Genomic DNA, 20,056 nt, shown 5'->3' with positions numbered 1-20,056 from the left:
ACAAACCCCAAGATCAAGACCTGAACCAAAACCAAGAGTCAAACGCTCAACCACCCAGGGGTTCCTCTCCCTTAGAGTTTTAAAAAAATTCTGTTGTTATGATTACTATGTTATATCTAATAATTATTTTTTAGATGGCTCTTTCTTCTGCTGGGATGTGAGCCTCTCTAGGACATGGACTACATTTTCTTCCTTCCTTCCTTCCTTCCTTCCTTCCTTCCTTCCTCTTTCTTTCTTTCCTCTTTCTTTCTTTCCTCTCTCTTTCTTTCTTCTTTCTTTCTTTCTTTCTTTCTTTCTTTCTTTCCTTATCATTTTATTATCTTTTATTTTAAATTAATTTTAGCTGCTTCCCTGTTTCTTTTTAATGTTATGTATAAAATGTGATGCATAACAAGAATATATATAACATACATGTAAGGCGTTCACTATAATAATAAGGCAAATATTTGTGACCCACCTTCCACTCTTAGAATTACCACCCCCAAAGCTGCCCGTATGATCTCCCAGATCCCATTCTCTGCCTCCCCCCACAGGTCACCACTATATCGAAATGTGTGTTTTGTATTGCCTTGCACTTCAAAAACAATCTTAACATCTTATTACATATGTGTCTCTAAAAATATGTCTGAACACAAGGGTAAGATTTAAAAGACCTGGAGCCATGTTTTCTTTGCCTTTATGTTCTCCATAGTTAGCACAGTGCCTAGAACTTTCTAGGTCCTCTCTAGATGTTTGTGAATGAACGGAAGCTCCCCAGAGCCCAGAGGATATTTGTGTGGTGCTGTATGTCAGGGAGAAATTGGAATTCAGCTTCAGTGAGCTTGTTCCTTTTGAGCCTTGTTAGTTTTGCCTCATTGGGGGTGCTCATAGATATAGTCCACAGAAATTAGGCACATACCATTTAGTTCTTTGGAGATATTTTCAAACTATCATTCCCCTACCTATCCTCTCTGTCTTACCACTGTGCAGTTATTCTCCAGTGGTCCTGAAGACAGTGGCCTCAGTATTTTTGTGACCGTCTGTTTTGCTTTTCCATTCCATTTTGCTTTTTCAAAGAACATTGTGGGGTGAGGAGGAAAGGGGTGGAGAGAAGAGAGAACACTGAGTACACTTGAATTTAAAAGTTAACTTGTGGAGGGCTGGGGGTGGGGCAGATTAGCAAGGCAAGCAAAGTGTTGGCCTGGGAACTTGTGCTCCGTGCCAGATGTCACTTTGAGTAGAGATCCTGGGGAAGGTTCCATTAAACAAGTCCATGGAAATTCAGAGCATAATTTGTGTGTGGAGCCTAATCTAATTGTGAGTGTGCTTCATTCTTTTTAAATACTATAAACCACCTAAGAATCAGTAGACAATTTTTTCAGGGGGACAGGCAAAAGCATTTTGTTCAGAAGCTGGAGAGTTCAGATAATTTTTAATTGGTAAAGAGTGGTGTGAGGTGCAATGCTGGAGCTGGCTGATGGAAGCTGAGCCAGTTTGCAGAATGCCTTGTCTCCCTGCCCAGCATGCACCCGGCTCTCTGCAAGGTCACAGTGGGAGGGCCGCCTCCGAGGTAGTGTCCCCTCCCTGGGCAGGTTAGGCCTTGAACAGGTCTCTCTGAGCAGAGTGCAATAGCTTTTCCACCTGCTTTGCACCTGCTCTCCTCCAAGCCAGGCCCTTGATCCAGAATTCTCTCTGTTGTGCTGCCAGGTTTTCTCCTGGAAACATTTCCATGTGACCCTATTATTCCCTCTCCCTGATTCTCACTTTAGTTCCTTGAACACATGTCTGAATTAAAACAAACCCCTCTAGCCTTTCTGTTTCTCCATTTGCTTTTGTTCCAACACTCTGTATAGATGCCAGAAGTGGCCAGAATTTACCCAGTTTGTTTGTTTTATTTTATTGACATTTGTGCTTCCAAAGAAAAGATATTTGCTTTAAAGGTGGATTACACGGCACTAGATTAAATCTAGCATTGATCTCGGAGCATCTCAATCCATTCTGATTAGATTATTTAATTTTTTGCACAGTCCTCAGGCAATATGAGAGTCATTTCTTTCTTTCATTTGGCTGAGAAAGTTCCTGTTTGGTTTGCTTTTCCACTCTGATAGGGCAGAAAACATACATATCTTCATTCAATTGTTCTTTTATGTAGTGGCATTGCAGTCAAGCATGTAACACAAGGTGAGGGTGTTTGTTAATGTTTCACATACTTTCTGCTTTTGCTGTTTTAAATTCTTTTATTCACCTGGATGACGTTGAACCAATGCAGTTAATTTTCTGAACCTAACAACTAGGTTCAGAACTGGGAAGGTTCTCCACTGTCAGGGCTCTCCTCCCTTCACCATATGACCCACCTCCTAACTGTCATAGTCATCTGCCTTGCCTTCCAGCCTCCAATCTCTCCCCCAGATATTGCTGTCACTATATCTGCAAAAACATCACTGTATTCATATCACCATTCCATCCAAAACTCCGCATGGCTCCCTCTTGCCTTCCAAGTAAACTCCCTGAGCACAGCATTCACATTCTTCAGCATTCCAGGACAACTCACCTCTGTGGCTGCTTTATCTCATCCGATCACTATCCTCCAGCCAAACAAGGGATCCAACATATTCTGAATATTCCCTGTGTTTTCCTTCCTTCATGTGTCAGGTCCGGCCATCCCTTTCACCTGAAGTCTGTCCCTTTCTGCACCCCCAACACTTGTTCCTATTCTGTCCAGTGTTCGAGGCCCATCTTAAGTGGCATCTCATCCATGACATATCTCCTCCCCCATTACCCTCACCTGGCTAGAAGTATTTCTTCTCCCTCTGTGTTCCCTCAGGGTCCCCCTGTCTATATTGCACCCATCTTGTCCTCTCATATTCCAGTTGTTTGTGTGGCCCATCTCCTGACAGGGTCTTTGGGCCCTGGAGTTCTTCTCCAGGCCCCTCCTCCCCAATCTCTACTCCCAAAGCCTTAGCAAGTGCAAGGTTTACTACATATTTGAAATGGACTAAATTGAATGTTATTATCTTGGTTTCCAGTTCTTAGATCTTTGTGAATTCTGATCGTGAGGTCCCAAGCAGAGAGGGTGGAAAAGAAACTGGAGTCAACCAGCTCTGCTGTTTACTAACTCATGGCGTGGGGCAAATCACGTCACACTCAGAACCTCAGTTTCCTCGTCTACACTCTGAATGTTTTTGAGAGGAAGAATTAAAGGAAATGGCAGACATAGAGTTTCTATCACATTCAGCTTTTGGTTCACAGCAGCTGGTAACATTAGTACCTGACCCCGTCCTTCCTTGAGTAGGTTATCCCTTCAAGGCCTGTGTAATCTGTAATCTGCCGTCAACACCATACCTTTTGTGTTTCATGCATGTCATTAATAAAGCATGTTAAGTAGGTTAAGGACAAGGGCAGAGTCAGGTGACACATCACTGGAGATTTCCCTCAAGGTTGACAGGCAATCCATTAGTCAACATCCTTTGGGTACTGGACTGTGCCATCACCCAGTGCACATCTCCACCTTGTTCGGAAGACTGTTCTAAGTGACTAAATGCCTACTGGATTCCACACGTGTGATTTATGTGGTAGCCTGCAATCCTAACTCTGTCAGAAAAGGAAGTGAGAGCTGTGTGTCCTATCTGGTTCTTAGTGAACTCTTGCTGGCTCCTACTTGCCTCTACAGTTTTACTGATCAACACCAAACTTGGCAGTTTATAATTTTCAGAATTTACCTTTCTGTCTGCTTTGAATACCTGTATACTTTTTGTTCATCTCCAACCTGTTACTTCTCTTCCTTTGTGGTTTCTCAAAAATTAGTCGGGGTTGGGGTGGCACCAGGGTGGCTCTGTCGGTTAAGTATCTGACTTCAGCTTAGGTCATGATCTCACAGTTCATGAGTTTGAGCCCCTCATCCAGCTCTCTGCTGTCAGCACCGAACCCGCTTCAGATCCTCTGGCTCCCTCTCTCTCTGTCTCTCCCCCGCTCTCTCTCTCAAAAATAAATAAACATTAAAAAAATTTAGTGGTGTTATTTCAGCCAGATCTGTAAGTTCTTTCAGTACCTTCCCCCTTCATTCAACAAATATTTTTCTGAGCCTACTGTATATGCCAGGCACTGTGCTTGGCCCTAGGGAGACAGGGATGAATGACACACAGGCCTTCCTAGGCTGCGTGATTTTTGCATGCCAAGTTTTGGGCTGAAAGCTTGAGTTTTAAGAGATTTGGTCATATGGGGTAGAGATAGGGGTGGAGGGAATATCTATCCTAATTGTAAGTAATACTAGTCTGTCAGTCCAGTTGAAGGGAGAGAAAGAGGAAGGTAGCTCGGAGAGCTTTTTCAGGAGCCACTGCTGAATGCTGAGAGTGGGGAACTTTTAAATCTGTCGAGGCAACAGCACCTACTGTGTGCTAACGGCTGCATTACACACTGGGATACAATGAACAAAAGCCCTCAAGGAGGGCCATCTGGGTGCCTCAGTCAGTTAAGCCTCTGACTCTTGATTTCAGCTCAGATCATGATCTCACAGTTTGTGGGGTCGAGCCCCACATCAAGTCCACGTTGGCTCTACTCTGACACATGGAGCCTGCTTGAGTCTCTCTCTCCTCTCTCTTTCTACCCCTCCCCCTACCTCTCAAAATAAATAAATAAACTTTAAAAAAAAGAGTGCCCAAGGAGCTGATGACATGCTGGGAAATTGTAACCAGGCATTGCAGTGCAGTGTGATAAATGCTTCTTAAATTCTGGGTAGGGTGAGAGCATGAAGGAGGGGCCCTTCCTGAAGGTCAAAGAGGCCAGAGACCTGAATAACAGGTAGTAGTTAGTCAGGCTCAGAGGGACAGGAAAATAATCCAGGTAGAGGGAACAGCATGTGTGGAAGCTGGGAGTCTAAAGAGTACTGTGCTGCCTTCAGGAAATGGTGGTGGTTGCACTGGCTGGGGTACAGTAGCAGCTAAAGAGATTATAAAGGGCTTGTAAATCATGCATTTGGACTTGATCTTAAGGATGTGGGGTGCCATTAGAGGGTTTCAACAGGGGAGCCACCTAATGAGATTGATGCTCTGGAACAGCGTGGGAGATGGAGTGTTCAGGGCCACGGTGAGCTGCTAGGGCACAGTGTGTGGCTGTTTCAGTAATTCTGGGCGAGAAATGCTGATGGTCTGTGGTGGAGCATTCTGGATGGGAAGAAGCAGACGGAGTTCAGAGTCACTAAACAGATCTGAGCAGGTGGCTTGCAGTTTATGGTTAAATATTAAAAACAAAAGCCATTGATTATAGTGGTTTTCAAACTTTACTGTATGTAAAAGATCACCTGGACAGTTCATAAAAATGTGGATTATGGGAGTCAGTGTGTATTTTCAGCAAATAGTCTAGATGACATGATGCAGATGGTCCTCAGACCACACCATGAAGAGTCCCTTTCTATTAGATGTTTTAAAATGACAGTACTTCTTTTAAGTGTATTCACAGTATGTTCACTTTTCACTTAAGAATGAAGATTCAATCCTGTTATCTCTGTTGAAAATGCAGGAATGGCTCAGCCCCTAGGGTTAATGTGCTAAAAAAAAAAAAAAAAAAAAAAAAAAAAAAGAGCTGTCTCCTCCCTGTTTGCTCTCAGAAAGGGATGCAGAGCCAAGCAGAGTGGCTGTAATCTTGTTAAAACCCCTGCTGCAGATTGTTTGTAAATGAATTTTCAAAGCTTTCAGCATGCCCTTTGCAAGAGCAAGCAAGCGACCATTAATGAAAAAAACAGTATTTCCCCAACCCTTGAAGTTCCATGCAGGTGTGCATTCTTAGTGTTTAAGGCATATTTTGATGCACTTTTTATTGTGATCTTTCTCAGGCCAATATACCTGGTTTCAAATCCCAGCTTCACCATTTATGAGCTGTGTCACCACGAGCAATGGCTGTGGCTGTCACCACGAGCAATGGCTGTGGCTATGGCTGTCCTTTCCTTCTCTCATCTGTAAAATGAGAATAAAACCACCTGTCTCATGGGCGTGGTGTGAGGATTGAGTGAGAAAACAAGTAAACCATGCTGAACAGTGTATGAACATAATAAGCCATTTCTGACCATTACTGCCCAGTAATCTGTAAAAACTTTATATCATTGAATTAGAGGTTAGTCATTAATAAGCACTTCACCTTCCTATTTCAGTCATAGTAATTTAAGAACACACACATTTATGATGCCCATATGCAAGAATTCTTAAAGAAACATAAGTGTTTAGCAACACATACCAAACATATGAATAAATAGGCCAATAATAACAATGATGGATATTTATTGTGCACTTACAATTGTCCCAGTCTGTCCTTAAATTCTCACAATGATCCCATCAAACAGGCGTGCTTGATCCCTTTTTGGATTGAGGAAGCTGAGGTGTGGAGAGATTAAGTGATTGCCTGTGGTCACATTGTCATTCAAGAAAAGATCAAATATTTGAACTCAGAACCTTCCAAAGCTAGACGCTGCTCTTATCTACAGCTGTTAGATACGTATTGTCAGTTAAGTGAAGCATGGTTAGTAACACTCAGATTTATGCCAAGTAAATTAAGCAATTGACTCATCTTGAATGTGAAATGTGTAAAACTTGATTACCAAAGTGTTTTCTGTGGTGTACAGCTCTATTTAAATCACAGTCAAGCCAGCACTCCGCTTCCCAGAGGCAGCCATTCAGGAGCTAGGCTAGATGATCTTTGAGGGCATCTCGGTCAGAGTGTCTTAGAGCCGTGCTTCTCCAACTTGAGTGTACAGATATCTCAAGGGCTTGTTAAAAACTAGATTACTGGGGCCTCACCCCTGCCTCTGAGTTGCTGCCTAAGTAGGTCTGGGATGTGGTCTGAATGTGGGCATTTCTAACAAGGTCCCAGGTGCTGCTGCTGCTGCTGCTGCTGATTTGGGGACCAAACTTTGAGAACCACCATCTCTGAGGAATAAGTAGATGATTTTGGTGAATTTAGGAGCAGAGGATGGTTTAAAATCTACCCCATGATTGCTGACCTGCTCCACAGACCTCATTGCTTAACTTGACCAAGACGCTTGGAAGCGACAAATCGTCAGCTCTAACATGGAGATGGTTAGATGAAAATCAAAATATAAAAATCTTTATCTTTAATATTTCCAAAGCAGGGCAGTTGCTTTCTGATGTAGAAACTTTTACACAGTCTCTTCCCCTTCCCCAAACAGTGGGGCCTGGTTTAAAACCCAGGTGGTTCCCTTACCTGTGACTCAAACCCAGTGTTTGGCTTTAGAAGTAGGTACTTTACCCAGTTCTGGGCTGTGTTAAGGAAGCACCATGGAGCAAGGATTTTCTCCCTCGGTGAGGATATATTTATAGTCCAGTGACTCTGGGGGTCTTCTCATGTCTCTGGGCTGGTCTCATTGTCGACACTAAGGGGGAAAGTCATGGAGTAACCTAAGCAAAACCCAAATGACATCATGTAATCTCTCATCTTTTAGGGCTACTCAGGGTCAGAATGATCCAAGAATGGAGGATCATCTCAGGCACGTTGGACCCTAAAATTGGGATAGGGTAAGGCAGACATTATAGTTTTACTTGTAACTGTTGATCCTCCATGGCAGTAAGAGGTAAGAGTACAGAAAGATGAACGATCTGCAGAGCATTTCTTTTCGTCTGTGGAATATATTACATTAAAGTGGATTTGCTCTCTGAGTTTTTTCCTTAGGGAGACTTGTGCCTCTGGAAATACAAATAGTTGTTTATCAGAATGGAAACTCTGGCTAGATGAGTAACTGGAATAAACCCAATTCATTTTCTCATCACCAGGAGATTGAAGAAATTATGGTATGAGTATTACAATGGAATATTAGATAGCAGTCAAATGAATGCACCGCAAATATATGGAGAATCTTAGCAATATGATTTTAAATTAAAATTGTCCCCAAAGATTATAGATATCATGGTAGCCTGTTGAAAAAATGAAAGACAGACAAGACAGAAAGTAAAAAAGAATCTGGTTTTTTGGAATATTTATACATGTGATAATTCTTTATAAAAAGGAAAGGAAGGAAATGGTGAACAGGGTATAAGATGAGGAGGTAAATACAAGTTAGTGTGGATGTTCTAGTTTTTGTGATGGGTGGTGGTTTCTTCCCTGATTATTATGTTAAATGTAAACAAAAATATAAATACAATAAATAAATACTAAACAAATAAACATAAATACTGGTTCATACAAACCAGTCAGTAAAGAAATAAAGATCGTCTTGCATGGACCAATGATGAGAGTGTGTCAAGAACCAAGGAGTCTGATTAATCCAATTCTGTGCATCTGCGACTCATTTTTAAAAGAGGAGGAGGGAGTGAGGAAATCGATTTCTAAGTTGCAGAGAAAATAATGAAATGTCACCTTCTAGGCCCATGCTTGGTTCCCACACAGCACTGTGGCCTGAAGGCTTTGCCTCTTTCTCCCATCTCTCATGTCATTTGGCCCATTTGGTTCTTTATAAATGAAGGTCACTGAGGGAAGATATCAGTAGGTCACTGAAGATCGCCAGCAGAGTCATTCAGACAAAGCATGGCTGTAGTATCACTGGGGTAGGAAAAACATCTGGTTCCTTTTCTCTGATACCTACTTCTCGGAAAAAGATAACACGTCTACATTTTTTCTCAGAGAAGCAAAAGTAGGAATTTTAGAAAATGAGGAAGACTGTGTCCAGTACAAAAGACTTGTTGCCAGACACAAATTTGGGGGCCTGTGTCTTAGAAGGATGTTAAACGACTTGCCTCTGAAGTGCCTTTATTGCCTCATTTCCTTGCTATTGCTTTTCCTCTGGTGTTACTTCCCTCGTATGCTGTTCCCTTCACCCTGCACGACTGTCTCCACAGCCCCTTGTGCTACAGACTTGAATGATCATGGGTAGTTTTGAAAGCTGGCTAGTTTAGTCAGCCTCTTCCATGGAATCTTAATCTTTCCAGCAGGAAATAGTACTTCCCTTTGTTGACCTTTTTTAGAACCTAAGTTAGCTCCCTGCTAAGGCATTTGCCTGTTTCTGACAGCAGGATCAGTGTCTCAGCCTGACATTTGCTAGGTGTACCAAGAGCTGTGGGCATTCAAATATGAACTAATGACATCTCACCCTTGTGGAATGTCGTCTCCCACCGTGCGTGTGACCCACAGTCTCTAGGAGAAGGTTCTCTAGTTGGCTATTCTTTCGTGTGTTTCAGGCTTTCACGTGAAATTGGAGAATTCAGTCGATACAGCCCGTATCTGAGGATTCCCTTGTTGATTTATAATCTAATTGGAGGAGAACGAATCCTTACCATTCTCTATCAGAACCATCTTCTATTTGTTTATTTTCATGCTAGTTTTGGTTTGCTGCTCACACTTCACGGAACAGCTCACCTCACTCCTGGTTCCTGATCCAAGTCCTCTTCCTTGATTCTGGTCTTACATAGTGTTGGGATCCAGATGTGGTTCAGGGAGGGTAATCATAAGAAGAAAAATAAAAATTAGGGCAGTATTTTAAAGTGTTTGCCGAATGCCAGGCACTACTTTTTCATATATTAACTTATTTAATCTTTTCAACAACTCGACGAGATAGATGCTATTGTTTTTTTCCTCTCATAGAAGAAAGGGAGACACAGAGAGGCTACATGGCTTTTCCAAGGTCACACAGCTAGTAATGGAAGCTACTAAACCATAGCACCTCATAAAAAGCAAAGAGAAACAACTTCACAGAGATTGAAATGCAAGAGAGAAACAGAAAAGGGGATACATCATTCATGAACGAACAGGAAAGGACATTAAGATATGAGAAGTGGAGCATGACTGAGTGCTGACAAGGTCCATTGATGTAATTCTCTGACAGACTGTTTCAGTGCAGGAAAGGGGAAGTTCAGCGCTACTGAGAAAGTCAAGGGAGTGGGCTGAGATCCAGAGGCAATTTCAGTGTAGATGTGGATCATGGCACCCCTGGAGGTGAGGCCACTGTCACAGGTGGCGGGGCCTGTGAGTGCAGAACAAGAGCTGTGTGGTGTGACCTGGAGAGTGTCACACGGGGTGGCAAGGATGAAGAGAGGCAATCAAGCCTGTTAGATATTAGAGTCTTTTTTCTTTTTTTAATTTTTTAATGTTTTGTTTTGTTTTTTGAGAGAGAGAGAGAGAGCATGAGTGGGAGGGGCAGAGAGAGAGGGAGACAGAATGTGAAGCAGGCTCCAGGCTCTGAGCTGTCAGCACAGAGCCAGATGCAGGGCTCGAACTCACGAACTGCAAGATCATGACCTGAGCTGAAGTCAGAAGCTTAACCGACTGAGCCACCCAAGTGCCTCTAGATCTTGGAGTCAATTAGGAAAACAGTGCTTACGACAAAAGTAAAGTTAAAAAACAAAATGAAACACCATGTTGTCTTAGAGTGTTGTTGCAGGTCACTGCAGTGAGTAGTAAATTATGTCATCTCCTAGGAAGTGGGTGTTTTTGTTCCATTCATGGTGTCAAACTGCCTGCGGACAACACCGCTTCACTGAGAGTAGAAAATGAGGTGACTTCGAACAAGACTCATCCTATCCCTTTCTCTTACACTCTGGACTTAAAGTCACAGACCTCAGTCCTAGCCCTGTCCCTGACTTTAATCAGTCCGCATTTCTCTCTCCCAGGCCTCATCACCTCTTCCCTCCCCCATTAACTCATTCTGCATTGACACCCTTGCTCTGATCCCACCAGCCACCTCCAGTTTGCTTTTCCCTGATTTAGGTTTTCCTGCCAGACCTGGAGGGCAGGCACTTCATTTTGGTAAACACTGGATAAACAACACTTCTCCTTAAATAGAAGCAGCAGACTCCCCATCTAGCTTTTTTAAAGGGGCAGAAAGTCCGTTCAGTTCTGTGAATTTGACAAGAAATTAAGAATTTGACAAGGAATGTGCAAAAGTCTGGAAAATTTTTCAGGGAGGATTTGCTTTCCTTATTACCAGGCTCCCAGAACAATCAGTTAGGATGAAGTTCATGGCCACAGTGGATGTAACCCTTCCCAGACCTGTTCGGTGGAAGGCAGTGGGAGATGGAACCACCTGCCGAAGGGTTTGTGTCTGATGCTGATTCATCGTGGAAGATGATGTGTTGCCTATGTGGTTCATTTGGTGCCATTCAGCATGTTAGCCTTGGACACATTGGCCACACCCAAGGCAGCAAGTTAAGGCTGATGGCATAACCCAGATGGAGAGTTTTCTAGATTGTGAAGTTATTCTCTCTGCTGAATGGTATTTGACACCCCCAGCTCTAAACTGGCCAGTCCTTCCTCTTTAAAACAGGATTATGAAGACTTCAAATCATGGACCCACTACTAATTATCCACTAGCTTTGCAAACCAACATGTGTACACATGAGTTTGACTGGACCTGGGCCAGTATTCAAATGTGTGCCTCCTCCAAGTCCCTGTCTTCCTTTCCAACCCTCTGAAGATGGATTTAGCCCAGGAGGGTGCCTTCGGAAGGCCGTGAGGGTGCAGGCCACTCTGGAAGTTAGATTCTTCTCTTCTGGGCACTTTGTCTTCAAACTGACTCCTCCTGTTGGCAGCTGGTTCACCTCGACTTTTTACTTACCTTCAACTTCCTATTGAAGAAAGTCTTTGCAATCTGACTGCACCTGGAGGGAGATTCCATGTGCTCTTTATCTTTGGAGGTCTCCTCCCCAGTGTGGTCTGTGACTGCTGGCTGCACAGTCATCTGAGATTTATTGAAAATGCAGATTCCTGGGGCGCCTGGGTGGCGCAGTCGGTTAAGCGTCTGACTTCAGCCAGGTCACGATCTCACGGTCCGTGAGTTCGAGCCCCGCGTCAGGCTCTGGGCTGATGGCTCGGAGCCTGGAGCCTGTTTCCGCTTCTGTGTCTCCCTCTCTCTCTGCCCCTCCCCCGTTCATGCTCTGTCTCTCTCTGTCCCAAAAATAGAATAAAAAACGTTGAAAAAAAAATTAAAAAAAAAAAAAAAGAAAATGCAGATTCCTGGATTCCCCCCAGGCCTTCTGAACTGGAATTTTTGTGACTCTTACCCAGAAGTCTGCACTATTATTCAACTTTCCAGTGATCTTTAGGCAAAGTAAGGTTTAAGAATCACTGCATTATTAATAATAAGTATAAAATGAATATTTATGAGCCTGTCAAGCACATCTCATGCATTTCACTTTTCATTTATTTCAGCTTCACAACAATCCTCCAAGACAGGAACTGCTATCCACCTAGAGTGGGGCTGACACATAACACATGGCACATGCTCAATAAATTTTTGTTAAATACACACACACACACACACACACACATATACATAGACATAGACATATACATACACATATACATATATACATACATATATACATGGAGTCAGGCTGTTATAGTGCCTTCTTTAGGTAGAGCTTGTTGGGTGTGTGACTTTGCAGGCTGGCTCCTCCTTCTGCTGATGCTGGGTAGTGCATGGCAGTGGTGATAGAGGATCCCAGATTGGCACCTGATTGGCCTTTGGTTGAGTTGATGGATCTCTCATCTAGCGTTCTCTTCCTGGCCATCTCTGGCAAATTAAAAGGGCCACATATTTATTTACTACTAATGAAGAGAGCAAGCCCAGGGAAGCTGGGTGGTCATTCACGAAACCAGACAACACCTGGTGTCCTTCCTGTAGTTTACTCAAGTCGGTCAATACACAGACTTAATTTTCACTGGGGGTGAAGCAGAGGGAGACTAGTTGCATCCTGGGTTCCTGTCAGAAATATTCACTTCCTCCTGCTTTCTTGAAGTTTCTTTACACCCTCTATGTTTATCATTTCTTTCATCCACTTTCTTGGTTAGCAGGTGTATTCCCTGTATTTCTGCCAAGACAGGCAGCTCAGCCAACCCAAGATAAAAGAGTGAACAGGTGAAGTTGTCTTTGACCCTGTCAGGCCTCTTGGGCCTCCTTTCTCATGCTCCTCCCCTCCTTTTCTCAGACCAGGCTCAGGGGATTGGCCTCTGATAAGTAGAGCTCAGTAAACCTATGTACATTTTCCTGGGGGCTTTCTAACCTGGGTGCAACTCTAGAGATTTTTGGAGGAGATCATAGGGAGTTTGTTTTAAAACCACAGATGTTTTAGACATACTCTGTTGTACATGCACACACATACACACACACAGAGTAAAAAATAGAAACATATTCTCCACTGACAAATGGCTGAAGGAAAACCACCTTTTGTAAAGAGTGATTATAAAAATGTTTGACTTAAAGGGGAGCCTGGGTGGCTCAGTCGGTTAAGCATCTGACTTTGGCTCAGGTCATGATCTCGTGGCTCGTGAGTTTGAGCCCCTCGTCGGGCTCTATGCTGACAGCTCAGAGCCTGGAGCCTGCTTCAGATTCGGTGTGTCTGTCTTTCTCTCGCCGCTCCCCTGCTCACTCTCTGTCTCTCTCTCAAAAATAAATTATAAATAAATAAATAAATAAATAAATAAATAAATTTGACCTAAATAAGAGAAGGCATTTCCTATTGTGGGACTTTTTAAGGGAAAGGTGTTTAAAAAGCTCTCTTCTGGCCTTCAAGCCACTGTACCAGTAGTTCTAACTAGAAATAGTAATAGCTAACATATACTGAGTGCTTGCCATGTACGAAGCACTGTTCTAACTTCTCTGCATGCTTCACCTAATTTCTGCAATCCCTTAACAATACTTACTATTAATATCTTCATCTCCATTTCACAGATGAGGCATCGAAGGCAGAGAGAGAGGGTAAATGATTTGCTTAAGGCTTTACAGAGTTAGAAGAGTCATGATTCAAACCCAAGTGACTAGACTCCAGGGCCCTCTTAATACTACATTAAATGGCATGACTGCTTTTATTATAAAATGCTTTTTCTTTAGAAAAAATTAGATTGTTTCAAAGGAAAAATAAATTGTCAGTAATTGTAGTGCCTCCTATTTTTTTTTTTTTTTTGAAGAGTAATATGCACATGGTTAGAAAAGCCAAATAGCTCGGAAATATATAAAATGAAAATAAGGGTCTTGTATATCCCACTGTCCCATTTCCAAGAGAAACCACTATTATCAGATCTTTTTTATCCCTCAATAAAAATGTTCTATGCATGTAGCCAGTTATATATTATTTAAAGATTTGTTTATCAAAATCAGGCATGCCATACCTACTATTCTGCTTCTTGGTTTTCTTTTTTTTTCTTTTTAAAGTTTATTTATTTATTTTGAGAGAGAAAGAGAATGTGGTAGGGGCAGAGAGAGGGCAAAAGAGAGAGAATCCCAAGCAGTCTCCACGCTGTCAGTGTGGAGCCAGACATGGGGCTTGAACCCACAAACCGTAAGATCATGACCTGAGCCAAAACTGGAAGTCAGACACTTAAACAACTGAGCCACCCAGGCGCCTCTGCATCTTGGTTTTCTTATGTAGCAACAGGTCTTCTAGATGTTTTCACTCCAGCACACACAGCTTCATGTCACTCACTCCTTGCATGATTGTAGACTATACTCTTAGGTCCCTGTATCATCTGATTTCACCAGTCACTATTGATGGGCAGTTAGGTTGTTTTTTTGATGCTTAGGTGCAGGACAAATTCCTAGCAATACAGCTTTCTTTTTTATGGATATTACACCAACTCACACTCTTGCTAACTCTTATGGGAGTATTTTTCCCAAACCTTCAACAGAAGTAGTGATATCAAACTGTTTTTTTAATTTTTTGCCAGTCTTGTGGATGAAAAAAAAACCCTTGTTTACATTTACATTTATAATGTTATACATGAGATTGAGTGGCTATTTGTGTAGGTTGATCATTTATTTTTCTTTGCCATCTGCCTGTTCATGTCTTTTGCCCATTTTTCTGTTTTTTTTTCTTATTTGTATGAGCTTTTGGTAAATTAAGGAGATTGGCCCTTTGTCTGTCATATGTTGTAAATATTTTCTTTCAGTTTATTATTTGTTTTTGACTGCTGTTTTCCCATAAGCAGTTTTACAGTTATGTAGTCATATTTTTCAATACAAAATTATTCTCTAAATACTTTAAATTTGAACTTCCTTTTGTTTTTAATTGTTTATATATGTTTTTAAATTTACGGTATCTCCATCTATTGAACATCATTCAGAATGAAGATAAATCCTTTGTGTAATTTAATGAAAATGATGCTTAGAATTTTTCAGAAAGACTTCTGAAATGCAAGAAAACTTGTGTATATATTTTCAATCAGTTTATTGGTCTTTTGATCAAATATTCCTTTTCTAAGATAAACATCTATAGGGGTTTTAGGGAATAGTTTGCAAAAACTAAAGTAAAAATCCTTTAGGTTGTGAAGCATTTCTTGGATTCATTGGCTAGGTGCCCCAAGGCTTCGCAGCTCAGAGTCTGTTCTACCAAATCTACTTTAGAGAAGCTTTTTTTTTTTAGAGTGTCTTCTGTAATTACATGTGTCCACTGCCCCAGTTGCTCCTTAATCACTCTGCTTGGCTTCAGTGAAAATGGCTCCTCTCCTCCCTAGAGACTTTTAAATAAAAGATCTGTGTATCTGTGTGTGTGTTGGGGGAACAGGGGGAGGATGAAGGGATGGGGAACTATTTTTTTATTTTTTTATTTTCTAGTTTGCTGCCTCTATTTGAGGTGGGGATATAGGTGGCCAACCTGAATTAATTCGATAGCTTTGTAATGACAAAGGATAAAAGAAGGTTTGGGGTTGCTTCAATCAGTGGTTTAGAATGGCTTAACATGGCTTAGTTGACTGTCTTCAGAGGCCTGTGATGCTCTGATGTATGAGGAGGACTCCATAGTCTCCTGAAAGCAGGCAAAAATAATAACGTCCTAAGAGACCAGATTGCAGGCAGTGTTTCAAAACAATAAGTCTAGTTATTAGTTTTTGCACATACTATTTTTGTTTCCATTTTTCCTTTTCCAACTCCTGGCCTCACCATCACATGCACAGAATGCTTATTACCCTAGCAAGAGTACAGCAGTACTACCTACCAAACAAGAACCACCAGAGCTTCTGGAGGCCAGCGAGCTGAGCTTCTTGATAGTTGGAAAATGCCTTTTGCTGCAGGATGTATAGTCACTAGGACATTGGCAAAACAAGTTCATCCTCCCCTTTTCAGTCCTGGAATCCTGCTCCACCAATGCCAGCAGCTGATCGAAGACAATATTGATGAGGATGACTTAGATATGCATATTTTCAAACCCTGTTTAGCTGATCAAGCACAAGTCTTCAAAAGCCAAATATTGTGTCCTTTGCTTTGTCAGAGTATTCTCTGTGACATCAGAGATTTACCTTTGGGTATCTATGCACAGGCACATGGGGGGCAAACACATTCTTGACCACAAAAACTGCTTTAGCCATCCAAAAATACATATGATGCAATGTATATTAAAAGTTTTGAAATTGAGCGTATCCTTTGACTTAAAAATTCCTGCAGGCATTTATCCTAAAGAATAGCAGGCAAGGGGGCGCCTGGGTGGCTCAGTCGGTTAAGCGTCCGACTTCAGCTCAGGTCATGATCTCGGCGGTTTGTGAGTTCAAGCCCCGCGTTGGGCTCTGTGCTGACAGCTCAGAGCCTGTTACAGATTCTGTGCCTCCCTCTCTCACTCTGACCTTCCCCCGTTCATGGTCTGTCTCTCTCTGTCTCAAAAATAAATAACCGTTAAAAAAAAAAAGAATAGCAGGCAAGGGTATAAATTTGCATTCCCTGGAATATCCATGAAACATCAGGCCTGTATTTTAAGAGCATGGACCCTGGTCAGATGACCTGGGTTCAAGTCTTGCCCCTACTTCTTGGGAGTTGTGTCCCCTTGTGCATGTCACTCAGCTTCTTGGCCTCATTTGTGAGAGGGGCTGGTAATTGTCCCCTACCCCCTGGAGTCTGTACTGTCATGAGAAATAAATGAGTAAATATGTGGGACACCTGAGTGGCTCAGTTGGTTAAGTGTCCGAATTCAGCTCAGGTCATGATCTCACAGTTCGTGAGGTCAAGCCCCATGTCAGACTCTGTGCTGGCAACTCAGAGCCTGGAACCTGCTATGGATTCTGTGTCTCTCTCTCTCTGCCCCTCCCCCACTCATGCTCTGTCTTTCTCCATCTCTCAAAAATGAATAAATGTTAAAAACTTTTCAATAAATAAATAAACATTTAAAAATAAATAAGTAAATATGCTTAGAATGGTTTTGGGCACATAGTGTTTGTTACTAATAATGGAATAATTGTGCATAGCCTATTATTCATTGATTTAATAAAACAAAATGTAGTATGTTTAAAGATACTCACATATTAAAAGAAAAGCAATTGGGTTACATAGTAATGTATTTACTAGGAATGCTGAGTAATTATATACCAAAAGGTTAACTATAGTTATTTATTTTTTTGGTGATGGAATAATAGACTACATTTTGTCCTATGAATCATTGCTATTTTCTAAATTTTCTACAAAGGAAATGTGTAATAAAAATTGTCCTTTTAACCCCTGCATAGGAGTAATAATGGCTAACACTTATTGAGACCTTACTATATCACACACACACACACACACACACACACACACATTCATTGCTTACAGTAACCTTGACAGATGCCATGATTATCATCTCTGTTTAACAGATTTAGAGACTGAAACAGAGAGGTGAAGTAATTTGCCTAAAGTGAGTGGTAGAGGTAGGATTTGAACCCGGTCTGTCTGACTCAGGGCCTGTGTTTTTAGGTTAGGTACTCTCTTTGTATGATTTTTTTTTTAATTTTTTTTAACGTTTATTTATTTTTGAGACAGAGACAGAGCATGAACGGGGGAGGGGCAGAGAGAGAGAGGGAGACACAGAATCGGAAGCAGGCTCCAGGCTCTGAGCCATTAGCCCAGAGCCCGACGCGGGGCTCGAACTCACGGACCGTGAGATCGTGACCTGAGCTGAAGTCGGAGGCTTAACCGACTGAGCCACCCAGGCGCCCCTATATGATTTTAATAATACAAATGAGCATTGAACTACAGCACCCACAACAATAACCTAGTTGCATACAAATTCAAAAGAAACAGAGTGCCTCTCCTTCCTTGAGTCTTTGTTGCCAGCTAGTAGATAAATCGGGGGTTTTCAGGTCTCCAGTCTTCCTCTTATTTGTCTTGCTTAGTAAATGATGTAGTAAAATCAACCTTTCCTTGTACCCCTTCAAAAGAGTGTATTGACTTTACATTGCATTAACCAAACTGGAAATGTATTTTAAAAAATAGGAAACTGAAATGGCGTACGTAGCATAGACATTTTTCTCTATCATATTACTCAGTCCTGAATGCAGCCACTGGGTACCCCAAAAGAGTCTTCTAACTTCTTTCAGAGTGCAGAAGGGAAGTTAGAGAAGTATACGAAAAAAGTGACCTTGGACCCTGCCCATACCTAAGAGTCAATATATTGAGTTCCAATAGCAATGAAACGTGGAACAGACTTGTCCCTTCGGTTCAGAGTACATAATTACCAAAGATCAAAGTCATCTTGAGGAAACAATGGATTTTCAGCAGTTGTCTGTTTTTGTTCTAGAATTTCTCTTGTTATTCAGGTAGTAAAGTTATAATTGATGGGCTTTTGTGTTTCTTTTAAGGAATGAAAATTGGGGTTTTTCAGAGCCATAATTTTATGTTAGAAAAGAATATCTCAAACCTGGTGGCTGCAACCACAGGATCTATTTTTGAAAAATGTCTGCCTTTATCACTTAATAACCAACCTGATAATTTACTAGCCGGCAAGGCTGGTTGATTAAGGCCATCAGGACTGGTGTATTGCTGGACAGCACTACCAATGATGAATCCTTGAGATTGTAAAATACTACAGGTTAGCCAGTGCATTACTCAGAGGCAACTAATTACATTTGGGGAGCTCATTACAATGTTAGACAGTCTCTGAAATCCAGAAGGAATAGCCGGTCTCAGTCCTGATAAATTGCCACCCTAGTTCTCCCAGAATTCTGCTGGGAATTGGGATTCACTGCTGACATCTGTGCTAAGAGGTCATTCTTGGTCTCTTCCACAAGAGGCTGCACTTCCTGAGAGGTCCTGGAAGCCAAGAAAGGGATTTTTCTCTCTCTGCCTTGCCATCACCTGGCAAAACAAATACAACCCATCAGTGAGAGGATCTGTTCACCAGTGGGCCAGTCCAGCTGCATCTTGTACCAGTGGGTCATCTTGGCAGTTAGGCAGATGGTAGTATATAGTTTACCCAGAAATCTCCCTGGCGCCCCTCCTTCCCGCTGCCTTCCTGAGGATGCAGCCTGGTATGGAGAAGTGGCAGGGGAACTTGGTCCTGCCAGGATTTTTCCCCCACAAGCCTTGGACAAATCAGCTTTGACTTCTTCAGTGTAGAATAGTGAGATATATGTCTGCCTTACAGAGTTGTCAAAATTAACAGAAACAAAGAATAGAAATCATGTCCTTATAGGGCCTTGTGTTATTATTGTGATGATAATTATTGTTAGAATCTCAAAGGATTTAGATTATTCATATTTTCCTCAACTCAAAAATGTGAGTTGGCTCTGGGTTCTAGACCAGAAGAGTCATAAATTGTGTTGTAGGAGTTGAGAGATAAGGTCAAATAAAATTGTATCCCTAGATTTATTTTCCAAAAGCATATGGAACATTATCTTTTTTTTTTAAATCTTCTCTTTCTTCTTCCCACTTCTTCTCTTTTGCATCTTTCACTCTCCTTAACTTCCCCAGGCAATCCTTGGAATATTTCCATTATTACTATTCCAGAACTATGTATTTTTTGTTAGAAATGAATTCATATTAATTATTCTGCAACACAGCATGTTTCTAATTACATACTGAACTGTAGTCTGTGCTCAAAATAGAATGTGATTTTTGTAAAGTAATGAACAATACCCCTACCCGCTCCCCCCCCCCCCAAGTAAAACTTCACATATCAGTATAATCCAGTTTCCATCACTGTCACTGAACTTTCTTCATTCTGTTTGGAAATGTTCCATTTCTGCTTTTTGTTAGGGTTGTGCTCTTGATAGAAAAATAGCAGCTGGAGTCAGAGAGTCACTGATCAGATAGTGCCGGTTCAAGCAGTTATCCGGACCCAGGCTTTCTTCCCAACGGCTTCTAACAGACTGATTCTCTCCAGACCCTAACGTGCCAGATTCAAGTATGGCT

At 41.8% G+C, this 20,056-nt stretch overlaps 1 protein-coding gene across 2 annotated transcripts in view; it reads left to right on the top strand.

Annotated features, from left to right (window-relative positions):
* The window catches only part of SYBU (syntabulin), a 74,034-nt gene that overhangs the window by 42,010 nt on the left and 11,968 nt on the right, over positions 1-20,056 (top strand). The gene's annotated exons all lie outside the window — the stretch shown is intronic.

This window comes from Prionailurus viverrinus, chromosome F2 (genome assembly GCF_022837055.1).
Source record: "Prionailurus viverrinus isolate Anna chromosome F2, UM_Priviv_1.0, whole genome shotgun sequence".
NCBI classification, from domain to species: Eukaryota; Metazoa; Chordata; class Mammalia; order Carnivora; family Felidae; genus Prionailurus; species Prionailurus viverrinus.
This window is presented reverse-complemented; position numbering and strand designations above follow the sequence as displayed.